Source organism: Diospyros lotus, chromosome 12 (assembly GCF_014633365.1).
Source record: "Diospyros lotus cultivar Yz01 chromosome 12, ASM1463336v1, whole genome shotgun sequence".
Taxonomy (NCBI): domain Eukaryota; kingdom Viridiplantae; phylum Streptophyta; class Magnoliopsida; order Ericales; family Ebenaceae; genus Diospyros; species Diospyros lotus.
In genome coordinates this window covers 24,374,302-24,394,554 of record NC_068349.1, presented here as the reverse complement: position 1 = coordinate 24,394,554, position 20,253 = coordinate 24,374,302, and positions in this window count along the sequence as shown.

The following is a 20,253-nucleotide window of genomic DNA, read 5'->3' as shown; positions in this document are numbered from 1 at the left end:
CAGTACTTCATTTTTGTTCACTTAAAATCAAATGAATTGGCCTGACAACCCAATTTATATCATGGCTCTATTTTCATTTTATTAACGATCTCCCAGTGAATCGACCTGGACTTTCACAGAAAATTAAATTGTGCTACAGCGCACACTCGTACACTGGCGAGTATAAACGCCTTGTGCCTGCATGCTTGTTTCTTTCTTTGTTTATTTTGTACGTGTTTGTTTGAAATAAATGCACAAGGTTAAGCGCAGCCAGCAAGGAATGGTCGACCTAAGATGACGGGATAGGAGGCTAAGGCCCCTGATGCGGCCTAATCCCAACTGTTGATACACATTGTATAGTAACAAATTGACACTAGCTCCCAAAGAGTGCCTGATCAACCTTTTGACTTCTTATGATGCATGTAATGGTTGGACAGCCTGGGTCTTTGTATTTGGGAGGAGTTTTTAATTGGAGAATGACGCTAAATTGTTCGGTCAGGAATGCCTTTTCATGTACATTTATTTTTCTTTTGACAATGAACAGATCTTTCAAAAATTTTGCATATGAAGGTGTTTGTTTAATTGCATCCAATAGCAGAATGTTGATTCTCACTTGCTTGAACACTTCATATATGTCTTTATTTTGTTGTTCCTTCTTTGCACTGATCAATCTTTGAGGAAAAAGAGGTTTGGGCTTGAATTGAGTTCCCTCTACAACATTTTTGCCTTTGTCCTCCTTTTTGCTTGGTACTTGTTCTTCCTCCAAGGTTGTTTTGATAACCGAATCACTGTGATCGGCTATCTCTTCTTCTTTCACAATAGGGTATGACATCCTAGGGTCTTCAGGTTTCTCAACTGTTTTTCCACTCCTTAGGACAATTACTACTTGCACTTGCTCATGACTTTTATTTTCATTGGATGAGGCTTCTACTTGATGGATTTGACCTACGAGATTCAAATTGGGTTGGGAAGGAAATCGTCCAGGTTCTCTTACACTCAATGTTTGGGTTAGCTCGGTCAATTGGCTTTTAATGTCTTCCATAGCTCTATTGGTTTGTTCTTGGAATTTGGCCACTTGTGCATTTGTTCCCATTTGGCCTTGCATGAATTGATTGAGGGTGTCTTTTAAGGATCTGCTATGAGGAGGTTGGTATGTGTTGGTTGTAGACCCCTAATTAGCCTGAAATTGTGGAGGTTGTGAAGGGAATGGCAGCTGGGCTGCAGAATCATTTCTCTATGAGAAGTTAGGATGATGGCGAAGATTGGGGTGATAAGAATTGAAGTTCGTATGGTGACCCCTGGAATGAAAATTCCCCCCTTGATTCTGGTTTGAATATTGCCTTCCTTTATTGTTATGTGAGTGTGTGTTTCCAGTTTGACCATACAATACCTTCCTAAAAGCAAGTAATGTAGGACAATCCTCTGTCTTGTGGTTTGAAGTCTCACACACAGCACACCTAACCTCAATTTCATTAATAGTCTGGGCTTTCTTTATCTCTAAAGTTTCAATCTTCCCGGTTAATGCAGCTAACCCGGCATTCAAATCATCATTCTCATTCAGCTAATGTTTACCCCTAGGCTGTGGATAGTCTCTTGAATCATTGGCTGATAGTGGCTAAAATTCTCAATTTCTAGTATTTTCTGCTAAAGTGTCAAAGAAATGAAATGCCTCATCAGGCGATTTGTCGAAGAATTCCCCATTGCACATGGTTGACACTGTCTTCTTAAGATTGGGAGACAAAGCATCATGAAAGAAGCTAACCACTCTCCACTACTCGAAAGCATGATGTGAACAGGCATTGAGAAGGTCCTTGAATCATTCCCATGCTTGAGCAAAATTTTCATTGGGTTTGCAGGAAAAATTCATCATTTACCTTTGGAGATTTGCGGTTCTATTTGTTAGAAAGTATTTTTTTAAGAACGTGGTTTGCATTTCTCTCCATGTTCTAATAGATCAAAGCGCAAGCGTGTTTAACCACATCTTCGCCTTATCTTTTAATGAGAATGGAAAGAACTTTAATCTAACCACATCCTCATTGACAGTTTGTTCCATACAAGTTCCACAAACTTCCTCAAACTTCTTCATGTGAGTGTAAGGATTTTCAGAGTCAATCCCATGAAAAGTGGGCAACAGTTGGATAGTGTTAGGTTTAAGATTGAATCTATGATGATTAACCGGAAGCACTATACAAGATGGTGTAGTTTGCCTAGAAGGGTGGAGATATTCCCTGAGAGGCCTACATGTATCAAGTTCAAAAGAATCTTGATCACCATCATCACTCTCAAGTACAGGTGGCATGTTCTCATTGTGTTGAGACATGAGTAATTGTGTCAGTAATAGTTCAGTGGTAGATAAAGACTCAATAGGGCTATATAACGGATTTTGATATTCTACAATTCTACCTGACCTAAGTATCATACACCATGCACAAACAAAAATAAAGTTAACAAAAAAAAAATAGAGTTATCAGATTTATCAGGAGATGCTTTTTTTTTTTTCTTCTTGTTTTTGCCTTAATCTCCCCGGCAACGGAGCCAAAATTTGGTTGCACTCTCACCTTGTAATTAAAACACAACAAAATCTATATTAGATTTGTTTTTATTTTGGTGAGAGGTTTATACTCACCAGTGTTCGAATGCAGTTGTAGTCCAAATTTAATTTGTTTTCTGGATAAGTCCAGGTCGTCCATTGAGATATTTATTTATGGCAAAAGAAAAAGAATGTCACGCACACACACATCTGGATGAATTAGCAACACGATTTTTTTTTTGTGCATTTTCAGATAGCGAATGCTAGGAAATAAAATAAAGCAAAAATTAAAATAAACACTAAATGTGAGAATATAGAATTGGATAACACTTGAGTTAAGACAATTTCAGCACCAACCCGCTGCTCCCCAATTTTTAGCAGAAAAGATTAGTAACATTAATTTAATTTTAGATATGAGGGTATGCTATTAAATACAATTAGAGATGATGATAGTTTTAGTTTAAGAAATCTCATACATGATATGCGGGATTCTAGTTTAAGCAACTACTATAAATCCGATTGCAATTAATACACAAAACAACTAAATTAATCATCCGGATTTGGGTATGATAGCGTTTCCAATTCTAGTAACTCCCATACGTGGCATGAAAGCTCTAAGTTAGGCTTATGCTTCAATCCAAACCTAGTGATTTCTCAATAATTAATACACACTGATACTAAAATTTAAATTAATATCACTCATTTAAAGCGTAGCTTTCTTTGGGAATCATTGGCGTTGGACACTATCTTTGCCTTAACCCAATATTGGATTTAGCTACTCATCTTCATTTGAAAGTTAATTGACAGGAATTTAAATGGCGTAATTTAAATGACAGAATTTAAATGACAGGAATTAAAACAATAGAAATTAACTGGCCATTTAAGCGATAGATAATAAAAAGACGTGAATTAAAATTGTAGGAATTTAAAGGCAGAAATCAACCGGCTATTTAAGCGGTGGATAATAAAGTAATAAATGATATGAGAATTCAAGAGAAGAAAGAAAATAAGTAAGATCACAAGAGAAGACAAGAGAAAAAAAAAAAAGAGAGAGAGAGAACAAAAGCAATTCTCAAAGAGAAACTCTAAGAAAATAACTAAGCTTTTATTCAAGAAATAATCAACCTTACAAGTGCAACCAAGTGAGCTATTTATAGCCCATGGGATGAAATACAAACCACACAATTTCAATTATACAACTAGACATAATTATATCTAATGGGCACTCACACACCTAAAGTTAAATAGATTTTAGCTAAAAGACACACCTAAAGAAGCACTCATAAAATAAATATTTAAAAATAAAAATAAAAAAAATAGATTTTTACAAGTTGAGTTTTGAGTCTTCTTTATGTTGGATTTGGGTCTTCCTTGAAATTAAAATGCTTGGGGATTCTTTGGAATTAAAATGCTTGGGCCTTCTTTGATTGGACTCCATTTAATAGTTGACCCAATTGCATTAGATTTTGAGTAGTAATGTTGGCCATCCGATTGACTCTTTAACATCTTCAATTACTCGGAAAATGTCAATTTCTTCATATCATCCTAACAATAGTACATAATATGCATAATTATTCAAATTAAACATTAATATAAGATAAAAAAAATAGGGATATAATTCATTAAGATTTAGAAAAATTAACTTCTCATCATAACCTAAGATAACCGAGTGACCTTGGATAACCGAGTGACCCTTGATAACCGAGTGGTCTTAGATAACCGAGTGGACTTAGATAACCGAGTGGCCTATAAAACGAAAGCACCGTTAGGACGCGGGTGGGGGTCCCCACGCAAACCCTCCAATGCTTAAGTTAGATCTCGAGAAAAAGTGCAAAATTGTACTTGAGTAGCTCAGGAGTGCGTACCTTGTGAGGAAGGTAGGGTCTCTTACTTATAGCGAAGGGTGATGGGGGCTGTAATGCCCCGCTCCCACTTACGGGTGTTAGTCGTGAACAATTAGCCGAATTGTCCACTTGCTCGGCCTTTGGTGAAGGGTGGACCATGTTTCAAGACGAAACGCCCTAGGTGGGAACTAGGCTCGTCCTTCCCTTCCCTCAACCCAAGGATTCACTAGCAGAATTGAGCTTCAACCCCACCGCATTTGGTTGAAAAGAAAACTCATGAAGATGCCCAACCACCATTTTCTTATTTGCATTTAATTCTTTTTCCATCCAAGAATTTTATCGGGCTCCATAAATCACCATTAAAATCAATCCATTGATTGATTACCAATTTTGGAGGAAAAACTCAAATTTTTAATTTTCCAAAATTTTGGCATTTTCTCCAAAAATGCCCAAAAAATCCCTATATTTTGAAAATTCCCTCGGGGCCCAAACTCAATTAAGAAATGCTCCATAAATCCCAAAAATTTCAGAATTTTTTAAAAAAATTGGCCGACGGGGCTTGTTGGTGCGCCGGGGCCCGCGTGGGGCCCCGCGGTGCGCCTACTGCACTGGCCGCGGGCGGCTGCCCTCGCGCGTGCGCCTGCGCGCCCCAACATGCACCCCCACGCGGTCCAGCACCTGTTGCCCCAGCTGTGGCCCCCTACGGGCCCCGACTATTGCCACTTCACTTTTCCCTTTTTTTTTTTTTTTTTCCTTGGGCCTTTCCAACCCAAAAATTTCCAGATTTTTCCTTCCAAAATTTAGCACCCCCAAGCATCACATTTTTAATAAAAACCATCTCATTTAACCCCTTTGATGCTTCCTACAACTCATGCCAAATGAGAAATTTACATCCTTACTTAGGCCCCTTCAAGCCATAAGCCAATATCTTATTTTAAAATAAAATCAAACACTCCCAAATATAAAATACACACATGATCTTAGGCTTTAACAAGCCATTGCCAACCCAATACATTACATTACATAAATCAAGAGCAACAAAATAGGTTAGCCTAAGCCATACAATACATTTGAATCTTCAATTCCATGCTTCCATAAGCCATTCCACCTTATCTTGATTTTTTTCCAAGCTTCCACAACCTATATGTGAGGGTAAAAACCTCATGAGCTATTAAGCTCAATAAGGGTGCAATGCCAAATAAATATGAACATAACAAGATTATATGATGCCAAATGCATGCAAGTGTGGCTAGGTTTCTTTGTCCTCACAACCCTCCAAAGTTAAAGGCATCAACCCACCATTTCAACCATGTTCCCAAATTAACCTATGGCCATAAGTCTCATGAACATAAAAGAACATGCCAAATTCAACATATACATTTATGAAACATACTTACAACACATTGCAAGGCCACCTTCCCATGGGGCCATCCCTTACCTCTTCTTGAATCTTCAAATCTTCATTTCAAGAGAGCTTCCATCTTCCTCTTCTCCCATCTAAGATGGCATTCAAACTAGAACTCAATTTACATTCAAGCATATTTAAATAAAGAGAAGAAGGAATAAAGTTTACCTTGAATCCCTTACTTCTTCTTCTTCACTTTTCTTCCATGGGAGACTTCCTTATCCCTCTTTCTTTCTTCCCTTCTTCATTTCTTTCTCCAAATGGCCAAAGGGAGACAAGTCTTCCACACTTGCCATTTTATACTAGTTTTCCATATTTCAAGAATGAATCTAAGCCATTCACTAAAGGCACAATCCATGTGCTCAAGGGAAAACTAAATCTCAACCATCCATTTCAATAAACAAGTCTTCTCTCTTGGAGAAAACACAAGAAAGCACAATCCATGTGCTCCTTTCTTTTTAAATCCAAGCCTTTGGATTTTCAAGAGCCATCCACCACCATTGGATCAAGTCCCATAAATAGATTTCTTTTCTATTTATTTGATTTGGACTAATTTCAAGACAAGCCTTGAAAGACATAATTGCTTTCTTTCTCATTTAATAAAATCTCCATATTTTCCAAACCTTAATGGTGATCATTTACCATTTTCTTTTGAATTTTCTTTAATCCATATAATCATGTCTCTCATTAAATGCTTGAAAGACTAAAATAATTTTCTTTTGCATTTAATTAAATCACCCCATTTATACTTGAACAAGACTTTGCCAAGTGTCACCTTTAAACATTAACCTTAGCTTCCAAGCTTCCATCTTTACCATCCATGTGGCATCACCACAATTATCCACCAATTTAGGAAAAAATATAATTATTTTCATAAATAATAGAATATCCACCATTTTCCCAATATTCCATAATTAAATTCCTCTATGGAATTAATTCCAAAATTACCAAAATATCCTTTGTGAATTATTAATCCCATATCTCCACATAAATACAAAAATGGGATTTAATTCACTTACTCACCTAATTCACATAGGAATTATTTCCAATTTACCAAAATACCCTTTTTATTGGACTTCACTATCCAAATTACCAAAATACCCCTCTCATAGGGTACCCTTAATCTCAAAATCTTTCACATTCTCAAGGGTATTTTTGGAATTTTCTCACTTCCATTCTCATTCTCATAACACCGGTAACACCGGGTGTTACATTCCACCCTCCTTAAAGGAATTTCACCCTCGAAATTCGCTTTACATAATCTCCTACCCAAGACAATCACATTCTCGGGCTACTTGCCAAATTCTCCTGCTCAAGAATCCCATAGCATATCCTTTTCTCACATTTACCTCTGGTTATACCTTCCTCAAGGCTTCGTTTTAGGCTTTTGATCCTCCGACTCTCGAGGACATTCACCAACCCAATACCGCTTTGGCCTCAGCCAAACTGCACCACTGGTCGCTGGTCATGCTTACTGCAATGATATCCACCACCAGATGGATTTTCACTATCTCGAAGCATCGCTTTGCAGTCCATTTCCCATTTTCCCATCAATCGAAATGAACTCTCGCTAGCATTGCATCACTGATCAGTCTACCACGATTTTACGCTGATCACACACGGCAACGTTTCACACTGCCAAACACACATGGCCACAATTTTACGCTGGTCCAACCAGCAACGTCTTAGCACTGATCATCCACCGTAATGTTTCTTTTAGTGCCCACAAGACACTCTGACACCCATTCACCATGGCATACCGCCATTAATCACACGCATGCATAGCTTGAGTTGATCCTTATGGCAACCTCTCATTACCGATCAACTTATAGTGCTAGCACTACACGGGAAGCATCCATTTGGCCCACCCTGCCAACTTTGACCATTTCATACATGGTCTCCTACTTGACCCGCCAACCATCCTTTATCGATACGATTACGCATAATCGACATACCTAACACCATGCCAGGCTATCACACATTTCAACTATACGTGCATTACTCGAGTCCACCTCGAGCTTGGCGACGCACGCACCATTACAATCTCACCTCGAGCTTAACCATGCTTGGGCCACAACCTTCTCCCAACTAGGAGCTCTTCGCACAAGCACACAAGGATACTTACTAGCCAATATCACACGCTAGTAGGGATCTCATACCCATAACAGGGAACTCTTCACTGAGCAACCCCCCTTCAATTCTTCACCCCATTTTAGCTTTCACAATCATGCCCATGCTAGGCCTTACCTTGGCTATTAAACCCTATCGCGAGTCAAGGATCCTACCATTGCGCTTAAGGTTGCGGGACCATTAATCGGCCCTCGTCATCACCCACGGTGCGTGGAACAAGTGATTGTCTCATTACCATCTACACAATCGCTTATTGCATCGCACCTGTAGGATGACTCGTGCCTTTGGTCTGCACCACAACAAGCTAACATGGTTACACCCCCACTCTTATAGCGGTCTTCTAGCTAAATTTACTTGCCCAGGTTCAACTCCATTGGGACTTTTCAAATCTCATCATTTCTCAACAAAACCTCTTACTCTAAAGGCACGACACTTTCAACCATCCTAAATCAGGTTCATTCTCAATCTGCATTAGACACCTGATATAAACCATGAGTAATGGTTCCCCTTGTCCTCCTCGGCAAGGACAACACCATGACAGCAATGAATTTCCCTCCACGGTCGTTGCATCTCAAATTTCACCGGCACCAGCCTTCATGGCTATTCACACTCGGCTTCGAGGTCCTACCATGCACCATGGTTACCTTTGACCTTCCTGACAACATCCTTTCCCTGACAGCGATGATGACACCACCATGTCCTCTCAAAAGACTCACTGCTCCATGAATCTCACTGGTCATCGCGACCAGCACGACCCCACTCTTAGGCCGCCTTCCTCATATCACTTTCTATACTTATAGCAGCTGGCTAATTCCTTGAGAACTCCGGTTTCTCTCGGATTTCTTATACACTTTGCTATAACTAGCTCACACCACTCAGTGAGCGACCACATGGGCTCTAACACCACAACAGCTTCACTAACCAATTTCCTTTCACAACCATTAACCTTAGACACGAGGTTAATTCTCATCAATTGCCCACATTCCAAGGTATCCCCCTAACTGTACCACTCACAGCTATTAAGTGATTTCATCACCTCATAATCATTCTTGGGAACCAATCTCGTCCTGTAAGCTCTTCCTTCGAGCTCTCATCACCCATTGACGACATTTTAAATTCGTCCTTATCTTCCATCTAACTGACTTGATTAGCTCTAGCCGAATCGCCCGGCTTACAACCAACACAACCTGTCTCCAGGCATTACTCTTGCAATCAACGACTATGACTTCGATTTAAACTCCACCCACTGGAAATCACCCCTGCCACTCATGTGGAATTCACACTTCCACTTGATGTCGTAGGACTCACCTTCCTACTCAGGCACTCGCCATTTTACTAGCTTTCCTCGAGGTGATCTCTCCTGATAAAGTTGTAACGCCTTTAGGAGGTTCATCCCACATGGTTGCCCCATGCTCAACTTCTCTTGGGAGAACATCTCAAGTTCTAACCCAGGACACATTTCAACTCTACCATTTATAACCCTTGCTACGGAGTAACACTGCTTTAAGTGGCACAATTCTGCCCTGACTAACCATCTTTTATCACCTTGGATCTCTTTTGCCAAATTCGCCTAGTCTAACCACTAAGACCCGCTAAACCTTTATATACACGATAATCAACAAGGCTTTACATCACAGTCCTCGAGCCTCATGCTCTCATCGTTGCCATCAAGTGCTACCACCTGGCAACTTATCCTGTGTCCCCAACTGGAAACCCATCCAGTGCTACATAAGGATACTTTCTCATTTTCACATCGACACCTTCAAGATTAACACTCGACTATGCAATTTCAAGCCTTCACAAATTCTAAACCATGCCTTAGCCACACGTTCAGCCTACCCCAACTTACATCATGGGTTTCGAGAACCCTTTACTTGAAACCTTCACACGCTTCAATATTCTCTTCTCATGGTTGGCTTCCAACTAGTAAGTCTCGCCCTCCACGGCACCTACTTTACATCTTGGAGCCATTTACCGACTCCACCAATCAATCCCGCCTTCATGCATTACTGCAAGATCACACTGGGTCCTTCATCCCAATTTACCCGATCAACTTCGATCAAATTAACCACAACTACGTTAGCATCATTTAGCAAGGAGCATCGCCACACCTCTTGTTATCACACCACAAGATATCACCCACTCGATTCACAAACTTTCTTGCTACCCTGACAACAAAAGCACTACCACCATACTTCAACCCTTACGGAATTTTAGGTCTAGCCTAGGCATAACCTACTAAAAGTAAAGCATGATCGCTACGGGGCAAACAACGTAGTTCAAAATTTTTGAACTTACCCGATCCCGGCAATTGGATCAACGTTGAAATCAAATCATTCACATACAAATAAATAAATCTAACCTTTAGATTATCGAGTCGTTCGCGGATTTTAGCCGTCCAAGCGTCCGGCCTCTAACTCGTGATACGCGGCACGCGTTCATTGGCAAGGAGAGCGAAATAGGAGTGCTAGCTCCTTCTCCTTTGCGCGGCTTGTGTATGGATGGAAAAAGAACGCCCTCATTTCGTATTGATGCCCAAAGAAACGAAGAAAAGTAAGCGGCAATACGTTTTTCAACTCTTAAAAAATGACACCAAAAACACCTTAATTTTGGGCAACCCATAAAGGGATATTTATAAGGAAATATCCTAGGGTTTCTAAAACCCTAATGGATTGGGCTAGCCCATTAATTCTAATTTAGTCCAAATATTAACTTAAACCCAAATATATTTTATTTCCTATTTGCCACTCCAACAAATAGAAAATTATTAAATTAGAAACTCCTTCCTAATTTAATCAATTGTCATTTTAGGAAACTCTTTCCATTATGACGACCCCTCGCCATATCGACATCGTTACGTCTATTTGTTCTTTTTCCGTGAGAACCTACGACAGCACAACTTCTTGACGAAGTGTCCCAGTTAACCATACGTCCACTCTCCTGGTTTAAGCCAGGGACTGTGCCTATTGCATATGACTCATTAGGCTTCTGAATATATTGGCAATGTGTCGGTACAAACACATAAGACAAGATTGGCCTCTAGCAAGGCATCATGCCTACCCAATTATTCAGAAGGATTCATAATCCGCAAATAACCTTTCACGAGCATGGTTACCGTGTAATTGGATCCTCTCGTCAATGTATCTTATGTGATCTCAAGTATGACGATGTGTTGCTTGATAACGATCACATGATTTTTCTTCGGTCTTCCGGATATCTTCACTTAATTAGAAAGTAAATCAATAACTCCTTATTGATCTCTTTTACCATGGCCATGGATTTAAAGTGAATATCCACCGAAGGCGCCTTAGATACATCATCCTCTATCAAGGGATAGACGAGTCTCATCTTAGTTATACACCCATCTCCATAAGCCTCACGATATACCCAACGATCGCCCACGTGCAGCCTTTGTCTAAGCCCATCGAAATGATGTCAAAGCATATCGGTCTTCTTATGAGATGACCATGATAACCTCAGGTCCAAGGATTAGTTACACCCATCTCGTATGAGAATTCCATCAACATATAACCAAAATGGATTCTCATGGCGAATCATGTCTAGTGACACGTTCTCTAACATTGGTCACCTATGTACTTGTCTAGGCATCCCCATGCCTATGGGTGTGAGACCCCCATTGCTATCACATAGCAAAAACATAGCACATACAAGTCTTACCGCAATTGTCAATGTCCATTCTTGACATTGCTACGACTTGGGACATTTAATGATGTCTAGAAACTGTGATGCATCATCTCACATCTTTATAGATTAATCACAGTATACATCATATGGACTTCTATCTAGTTTCATTCGGTTATTACAATAATAACAAGAAACTAATATAATGACTGCTTGTGAATTTGAACAACTCCTTATTCAAATAATAAATATGATTACAATTGTTAGTGTACAACCTGCCCAATCTGATTGGGTCTAGAGCACCTACACTAACACCTACAGCATACCCTAAGTCTCCGGCATCTAATCGTCACCACTACAGACGAGTTACTCCATGTAGAGGGCTGCAGTCCCTCCTGTGGACTAACTGTCTGTATCCAGTGGTCCTTAGCATTAGACCAGTCAACAATAGGCATCAACCGTAGCGTTATTCCCATGCTAGACCCGTTTCTTTTCCCTGGGTTTCTTTCTCAAACATCTCGAGACATTAAACCGCCTCAACACCGCTTATTACTCACAGCTAAGTTGCGGAACTGACCACAACTTTCACACCCCTATTATGCATCTCATAGATCTTCAGTCCCTAACCATCGGCATAGTCACTGTGCTGCCCTGTGCTTTAGGCGAGCCAACACCTGGTCATCATCATCGTGTCACTCCCATACACTGGCCCAACACTGGTTTCCCATCATGTTGCCCTGTGCTTCAGAGAGTCAACACCCAATTATGTGTCACTCCCATACACTAGCCCAACACTGATTCCCCATCGTGTTACCCTGTGCTTCAGAAAGTCAACACCCAATCATGTGTCACTCCCATACACTGGCCCAACACTGGTTCCCCATCGTATTACCCTGTGCTTCGGAGAGTCAACACCTAATCATTATTATCGTGTTGCTCCCTTACACTGGCCCAACAACAGTTTCCAACAGCATGGCTCAGGTCCCACTCTGATCTGCTTTGCACCCCGTAGTGTGACTTTCAGCCTTCCAATCACACCTCTGATATCGAACCCGGCATGACTACCTCACCACGCTCGCAGCCATTATTCTTCCCAAGCTTCCTACTCGATAAAAATCTATTGGATCATTACCGCGTTCCACGATTCCTCCTTAGGACTACTCTAAATGTCATATCCCTTACAGGAGATTCTCGGTCTCTCCTGACCAAATTTCCTGAGGTGCTGCTCCAAATCTTTGGCATCTAACCGTCACCTGCAATTCACTAAATTACTCAGGCCCATGGGCCACTTGCCCTCAATGCGAGCCAACTCATTAGTCCTCTGCCACACGGTCCATAGCATCAGATCCGTCACATCGAGCCTTGCACCCATAACAACAAAGCTATTTAAAGCCTCCTGAGCTACGATGGTTCCACTACCATCTTACTAAAGCCATTTTACTCGATTATCCTAGCCTTGATAACCTCAAGCTCATACCATAAGCCCCACTCCTCAGGACTCTACATCTCTTACCACTTAAGAGACTCTCAAACCACTTCACATCTTGAGACCTCATGATCTTACCCCACAAGATCATACTTCAAGGCTCTCATTCAACCTTTGAAAACTCCAACTTTCCATGACAATGGATCCAAATCCATCATGATTCATTTCATCACCTAGCTCATCCCAAAGTTTGATTATCAATGATCTCTCAATCCGCAACTGACATACTGAGCCTACCTCAAGCTTCAGTACCCATAACCATAGAGTACCCACCATTACCATCCAGGTAAATTGAGACCTCTTGTCTCGCCTTGCACACTCATGCATGCATTCAGTCACTATGCCCGGCCTGGCCTTCCCGCATGCCTCACTCGGGCTTCCTTGACTTGGAACTAAAATTCCCGGGCTTCCTGGCCAGCGATTGTCGAACCACTCCAGAATTAGAGATCTATGAATCTCTTCTCTAGTTTGCAGCAAAGTGCACCCTAGGTCATCTCTCACAAGGAGCCTCACCTTCTTCTACCAACAAAGAGAACCAATACCAATAACAGTTTGTTTAGGGGGGGTTGTTTTGACAGAAAACTAATTGGCAAAACAGAAAGATGAAGATGGATGAAAAATCAATAAGAGGAGTGCAACCGGCTGTGTATTTGTCTCCTATGTGAAATCTTCCTTGTCCACTCTATATATCTTGGTTTGCTAGATGCTTTGATCTCCGGAAAACAAACTCAAAGTATCCCCAACAACCGTCCAAGGATTAGAATGATTGGAACAACAAAATGGATACAGAAATCTCTTGTAAACAAAATGCAACCATTCACTCTCTATTCAACCTATCCGGACCTATGCAAGAACAACCGTTCAAGCACATAATATTCATTTCCGAGATGTTATATCAACCGGCTATAACATTCTGTTCTCTTAAGCACTTAACAGAATATGAAACCATGCAAATTCACACAAACCTGCCATGAACTCCATGCATTCACAAATCTGCTCAAACTAAACCAAATAGAAATGAATAAGAAACAAACAACAAACCAGATTCTTGCAGCTCATCCGGGACTCAAATTCCACATGGATTCAAGACACACAACCGGTTACAAATGCTCTAGCCTATCATTACAGAAAGGAAAACAAAATGGAACAAAAGATGTAAAAAACAGGAAAGTGCTACAACAACAAAAACGGGCAGAATCCTCTCTATTTTCTCCTCTCTATCTATATGATGATATTCTGAAAATTAATGCTAAGAGGCCTTAAATACATGGCCAAGAAAGGAAAGGCTAGGGAGGCTAGGGTTGGGCCTAGCCCAACAGAAAACAAGTGAGCCCAAGTCTGCTCCTTGATTGTAGGCCCAAGCTCCTTGAAAGTAGGCCCAAGCTCCTTTAGTAGGCCCAAGCTCCTTTAGTTGAGCCAAAGCTCCTTTAGTTGAGCCACTTCTCTAGCCCATCCAATATTCCCTAAAGCCTGGATCCATAGAGTAGAGGTAAGATAGAAAATAGTGTGTAAGGACAATTTGAAGCATAATAAAATAGAAACAATGAAATATCAGCAAAAATTGCTTCAAATGGCCTAATAAGAATGTGGTGAAATGCCAAAATATGGTATAAATATGCATGCTATCAATTCCCCCATACTTAGACTTTTGCACTCCTGGGCAAAACACTAGACTCTATGACTCAAGAATAGAAATGTGGAAAAACACAAATTAGATGCAAGGTAGGTAAGTCTTCAAGAATTCATCATTCAAAGATCATCTTTCCTCTACTTCCAAGAAAACAAGTGACATGGCAATTCATCCAATAAGACAAATCAAAAGTGGAAGCCTCTCACAGGGCAAGTGTATGCTCAAAAATCTCTCAAGAGGTGGTGGTGACTGTTTCGCTCAAATTCACCCAATCACAATTCCACTACCATAAGCTTGTTTATCTTCTCAATCTCCACTATCCATGTCAAATGCATGCCACAAATCAAAAGGACTTATTCAGGGTTGTAATGTGGGGAAGAAAGAAATGGAAAGACAACAATGAAGGAAAACATGCCTTAGGTCGAGAAAACATTTCATGCAACTCTAAGATCAAGAGATAGAATTTCCAAGCGTTATGAAGAACATTGCATCTTTATTTGGTTGAGTGCGTTTTACGCTCTGTCTCAACTTTGCTTTCTTCTTTTTCTCATCAATTTTCAAGTTTTTTTTTTTTTTTTTTTTTTTTTTTCGAAAGAGGTGAGTGCGTTTTACGCTCCTTCTCACCCTTCTATCCTTTTCTTGCTTTTCTTTTTCTTTTTCATGGATGCAAATGGCCTTTGGCCTTATGACTTGCTCGATGAATTCAATCTCTCTCACTAGAATGCACTTACTATTCCTCTTCCTAAGGTTGGAAGGTCCAAAAAGGGGTATGAGAATGAAGGGTAAAACTGATGGCTCTAAGTGGCAAGCGAAAGGGATTGATTGAATTTTTTTGTTTGTTTTTTTTTTTTTTTTTTTTTTTTTTTTTTTGGACTCAAATTCCACATGGCTGTAGACTACCCAATCAATCTATCAAATTAAACTCATTGCCAAGTCACTCGAAATTAAGGAAGATAAGATCGAAGTTCTAATCATGATGGGTTCTTTTAGACTTAATTGCTTAACTTGCATTTCCACGCAAAACAAACTCAACTAAACCCAAGGAAAAAGAAATATGAAAAGATAAAGAAAATGTTGCCAAAATAAGAATGCTGCCTCCCCCCACACTTAGACTTTACATTGCCCTCAATGTAAACATGCAATTCCAATCAAGAATAAGACAAGTAAATGTAAAATACTAGGGAGAGAGAAACAGCCTGATGTATCAAATGTAGGTGGCGTTGAGGAGATGCAGCTCCTCCACAATATGCTCCTGAAAGCTCTCGTAGAATGGCTTAAGCCGCTGCCCGTTCACTGTGAATTGCTTTGCATTGGACTCGTCCTTGATTGCAACTGCACCAAAGGGAAAAACATGAATAACTATGAAAGGACCAGTCCAACGAGAACGTAACTTATCGGGCATCAACTTGAGACGGGAATTGTATAGCAGAACTTTCTGGCCAACTTCGAATGTCTTCTTCACAATAAGCTTGTCATGCACAGCCTTGGTCTTCTCCTTGTAGATGCGTGAGTTCTCATATGCGTCCATCCTAATCTCCTCAAGCTCTTGAAGTTGGAGCTTTCTTTGGGACCCCGATTGACTGATGTCCATATTGCATTGCTTCACCGCCCAATATGCCTTATGCTCCACCTCCACCGGGAAGTGACACGCTTTTCCAAAAACCAACCTATAAGGGGACATGCCGATGGGGGTTTTATAGGCCGTGCGGTAGGCCCAAAGTGCATCTTCTAATCTCGTGCTCCAGTCTTTCCTATTGGGCTGGACAGTCTTCTCCAAAATCTGCTTGATTTCCCTATTTGAGACTTCAGCTTGCCCATTAGTCTGTGGATGATAAGGAGTCGCCACTTTGTGTATTACCCCATACTTACGAAGTAGGGTGTCCATCTTTCTGTTGCAAAAGTGGGATCCTTGGTCGCTGATGATGGCCTTAGGCATGCCAAACCTGCAAAAGATGTGAGAACGAACAAAATCTGCAACCACAGAAGCATCATCAGTCCTGGTGGCTTTAGCTTCCACCCACTTAGAAACATAATCCACAGCTAACAGAATGTACAAATAACCAAATGACACAGGAAATGGACCCATGAAGTCAATGCCCCAAACATCAAAGATTTCACAAAACAATAAGGGTTGTTGAGGCATTTCATTCCTACGTGATATAGTGCCTGTGTGTTGACAACGTGTGCAATTCTTACAGAACTCATATGAATCCTTAAAGAGTGAAGGCCAATATAATCCAGAATCTAGGACTTTCCTAGCTGTACATTGGGGACCAAAGTGACCACCACATGCAAGTGTGTGACAAAAATTTAAGACAGATGCAAACTCATGGTTAGGCACACATCTCCTAATGACCTGGTCACTACACATGCGCCACAGATAGGGATCATCCCACACATAATACCGAGCCTGACTCTTAAATTTATTTAGCTGTTCCTTCTTAAAATATGCAGGTAATTCAGAAGCAACTAAATAATTTACCAAATCAGCATACCAGGGCTCAACACCATGAATGTGGTATAATAACTCATCTGGGAAATCATCCCTGATAGGCTGGGAGTCCATGACTGTGGAATCTGAAGAAGGAGGGACCCGACTCAAATGATCAGCTACTAGGTTCTCGGCCCCACTCTTATCTTTTATCTCCACATTGAACTCCTGAAGTAGGAGCATCCACCGTATCAACCGGGGCTTAGCATCGGGCTTCTTCAATAAGTATTTTAGGGCTGCATGGTCAGAAAACACGACAACATTAGAACCCAGAAGATAGGAGCGAAATTTATCTAAAGCAAACACAATAGCTAAAAGCTCCTTCTCAGTCGTGGTGTAGTTTGCTTGAGCAGCATCCAAGGTGTGCGAGGCATAGGCAATGACATGTGACTTCTTCTCCACACGTTGTGAAAGGACGGCGCCCACTGCAAAGTTGGAGGCGTCGCACATCAGCTCGAAGGGCAACTCCCAGTCGGGTGGCTGTATGATGGGTGGAGAAATCAATCGACTCTTCAGTTCCTCGAATGCTCGCTTGCACTGCTCATCAAAGTGGAAGGTCACTTCTTTCTGGAGAAGGTGGGAAAGTGGAAGTGCAATCTTGCTTAAATCCTTGATGAATCTCCTGTAAAATCCTGCATGGCCAAGGAAAGAACGCACCTCTCTCACAGAGGTGGGGTAAGGCAATGAAGCAATGACATCAACTTTAGACCGATCCACTTCTATACCCTTCTTAGACAGAACATGCCCTAAAACAATTCCTTGTTCTACCATGAAATGACATTTTTCGAAATTTAAAACAAGGTTCTTTTCAATGCATCTCTCTAGGACTCTACCCAAGCTAACCAAGCAATCATCAAAAGAAGTGCCATAAACTGAAAAATCATCCATGAACACTTCCATGCAATGCTCTATAAAATCTGAAAATATACTTACCATGCATCGCTGAAAGGTACCTGGAGCATTACATAGACCGAAAGGCATTCTTCTATAAGCGAATGTGCCAAAGGGGCAGGTGAAGGTGGTCTTCTCTTGATCCTCTGGGGCTATGCAAATCTGAAAGTATCCAGAAAAACCGTCAAGGAAACAATAGTGTGACTTACCAGCCAACCTCTCCAACATCTGATCAATGAATGGGAGGGGGAAATGATCTTTTCTGGTTGCTTGGTTCAGCTTTTTATAATCAATGCAGACTCTCCAACTGTTCTGCACTCTCATGGGGATGAGCTCATTGTGCTCATTTGGGACCACCGTGATGCCCGTCTTTTTTGGAACAACCTGCACGGGACTCACCCACTTGCTGTCAGAAATAGGGTAAATAATGCCGGCTGCAAGTAATTTACTTACCTCCTGTTTTACCACATCAAGGATGGTTGGGTTAAGTCTTCTTTGAGGCTGCCTTGCTGGTTTTGCTCCTTCTTCCAACAAAATACGATGCATGCAAACAGATGGGCTGATTCCAGTTATGTCCGCTAAAGTCCACCCAATTGCTTTCTTATTATTTTTCAGCACATCCAGCAACTTTCTCTCTTGGTCAGGCTGCAAGTTGTTTGCAATGATGACTGGCAGCTTCTCATCTTTCTCCAAGAATGCATACTTGAGGTGCTGAGGCAAAGGCTTGCACTGAATGGTGGGTGGCTGCTGCAAAGAGGGGGCTGATCTATTTGACTGGAACTCTAACTCCAAGGCACTATCAACCTGCTCAACAAGGTTAGCAGCATTATCTTCCACTTGGGAAATGTTAGCATCAAAATCAAACTCATGTCTATGCAAAAATTCAGCAATCTCTAAGCATGCAGCACATTGACTCTCTCCATCACTACAATTAGTGCAATTAATCGTATCTGGGAACTCATGCACAGTGGGGAATTTATCAATTAAATCAGAAGACTCAGAACATGCTTCATTCACTAACAGGTCAACTCTATTTACTTGAAAAGTGGAATGATCCTCAGCAGGGAATTTCATGGCATCAAGTATCTTGAAGTTAATTGTGTTACCAGCAAATTCCATGGAAAGTGTACCCTCATGCACATTGATAATAGTTCTAGCAGTTTTTAAGAATGGTCTCCCTAGGATCAAGGGTGCATGCTCAAGTGTGCTGTTATCTTCCATATTCAAAACATAAAAATTTGCTGGAAAGATTAAATCCTTAACCTTAACTAGCACATCTTCTAGGACTCCAGTGGGGTGTGCAGTACTTCTATTGGCTAGTTGGACAACCACTCCTGTTGGCTTCAAAGGACCACACTGCAATGAAGCATAAATAGAGTTAGGCATGACATTAATGGATGCACCTAAATCTAGTAAAGCATTGCTAAATTGCATGTCTCCTATAGTACAAGGAATGGAGAACATCCCTGGATCTTTACACTTTGCTGGCATGGTAGGTTGGATAAGGGCAGAGACATTTCTCCCAAGGTTGATCTTCTCATTCCCCATAAGCTTCCTCTTGTGAGTACACAAATCCTTGAGAAATTTTGCATACTTGGGGATCTGTCTAATGGCTTCAAGGAGGGGAATGTTGACTTCAACTTTCTGGAATGTTTCCAGAATCTCTTTATCCACTTCGGCCTCTGCTCTTTTCTTGTTTTGTGTTGCTCGATGTGGGAATGGTAGGGGCTGGATGTTGGAAGACTCTCCTTGTTCTTGATAGCTGGAGTTTGGTTGCTTGGCTTCTTGGACTGAGGAGGGTTGCTGCTCTTTGCTACCCTCTACATTCTGCTCCTCTACATGTTGCTCTTTGTTTGATGATGGTGGAGGGGTTGGGATGATCACTTCTTTCCCACTTCGAAGCATGATGGCACTAACATTGCCCCTTGGATTGGCAACTGGTTGTGAAGGAAGCTGCCCGGAACCTTGACTCCTTAACTCATTGATGTTTGTGGCTAGCTGGCCTATTTGGGTCTCCAAATTTTGAATGGTGGTTTCTGTTTTCTGTTGGAATTGGAGTGTATTGGCTGCTAGTTGTTTGACAAGATCATCTAAGGTAGGTTCTGACTTGGGTAATGGTGGTGCTTGTTGCATGGCTTGATTCTGCCTTGGTGGTGGAGTATGGTTGCTTGAAATTGAAGGATGGAACCTCTGCTGAAATGGTTGATTCTGGTGGTATGGCTGCT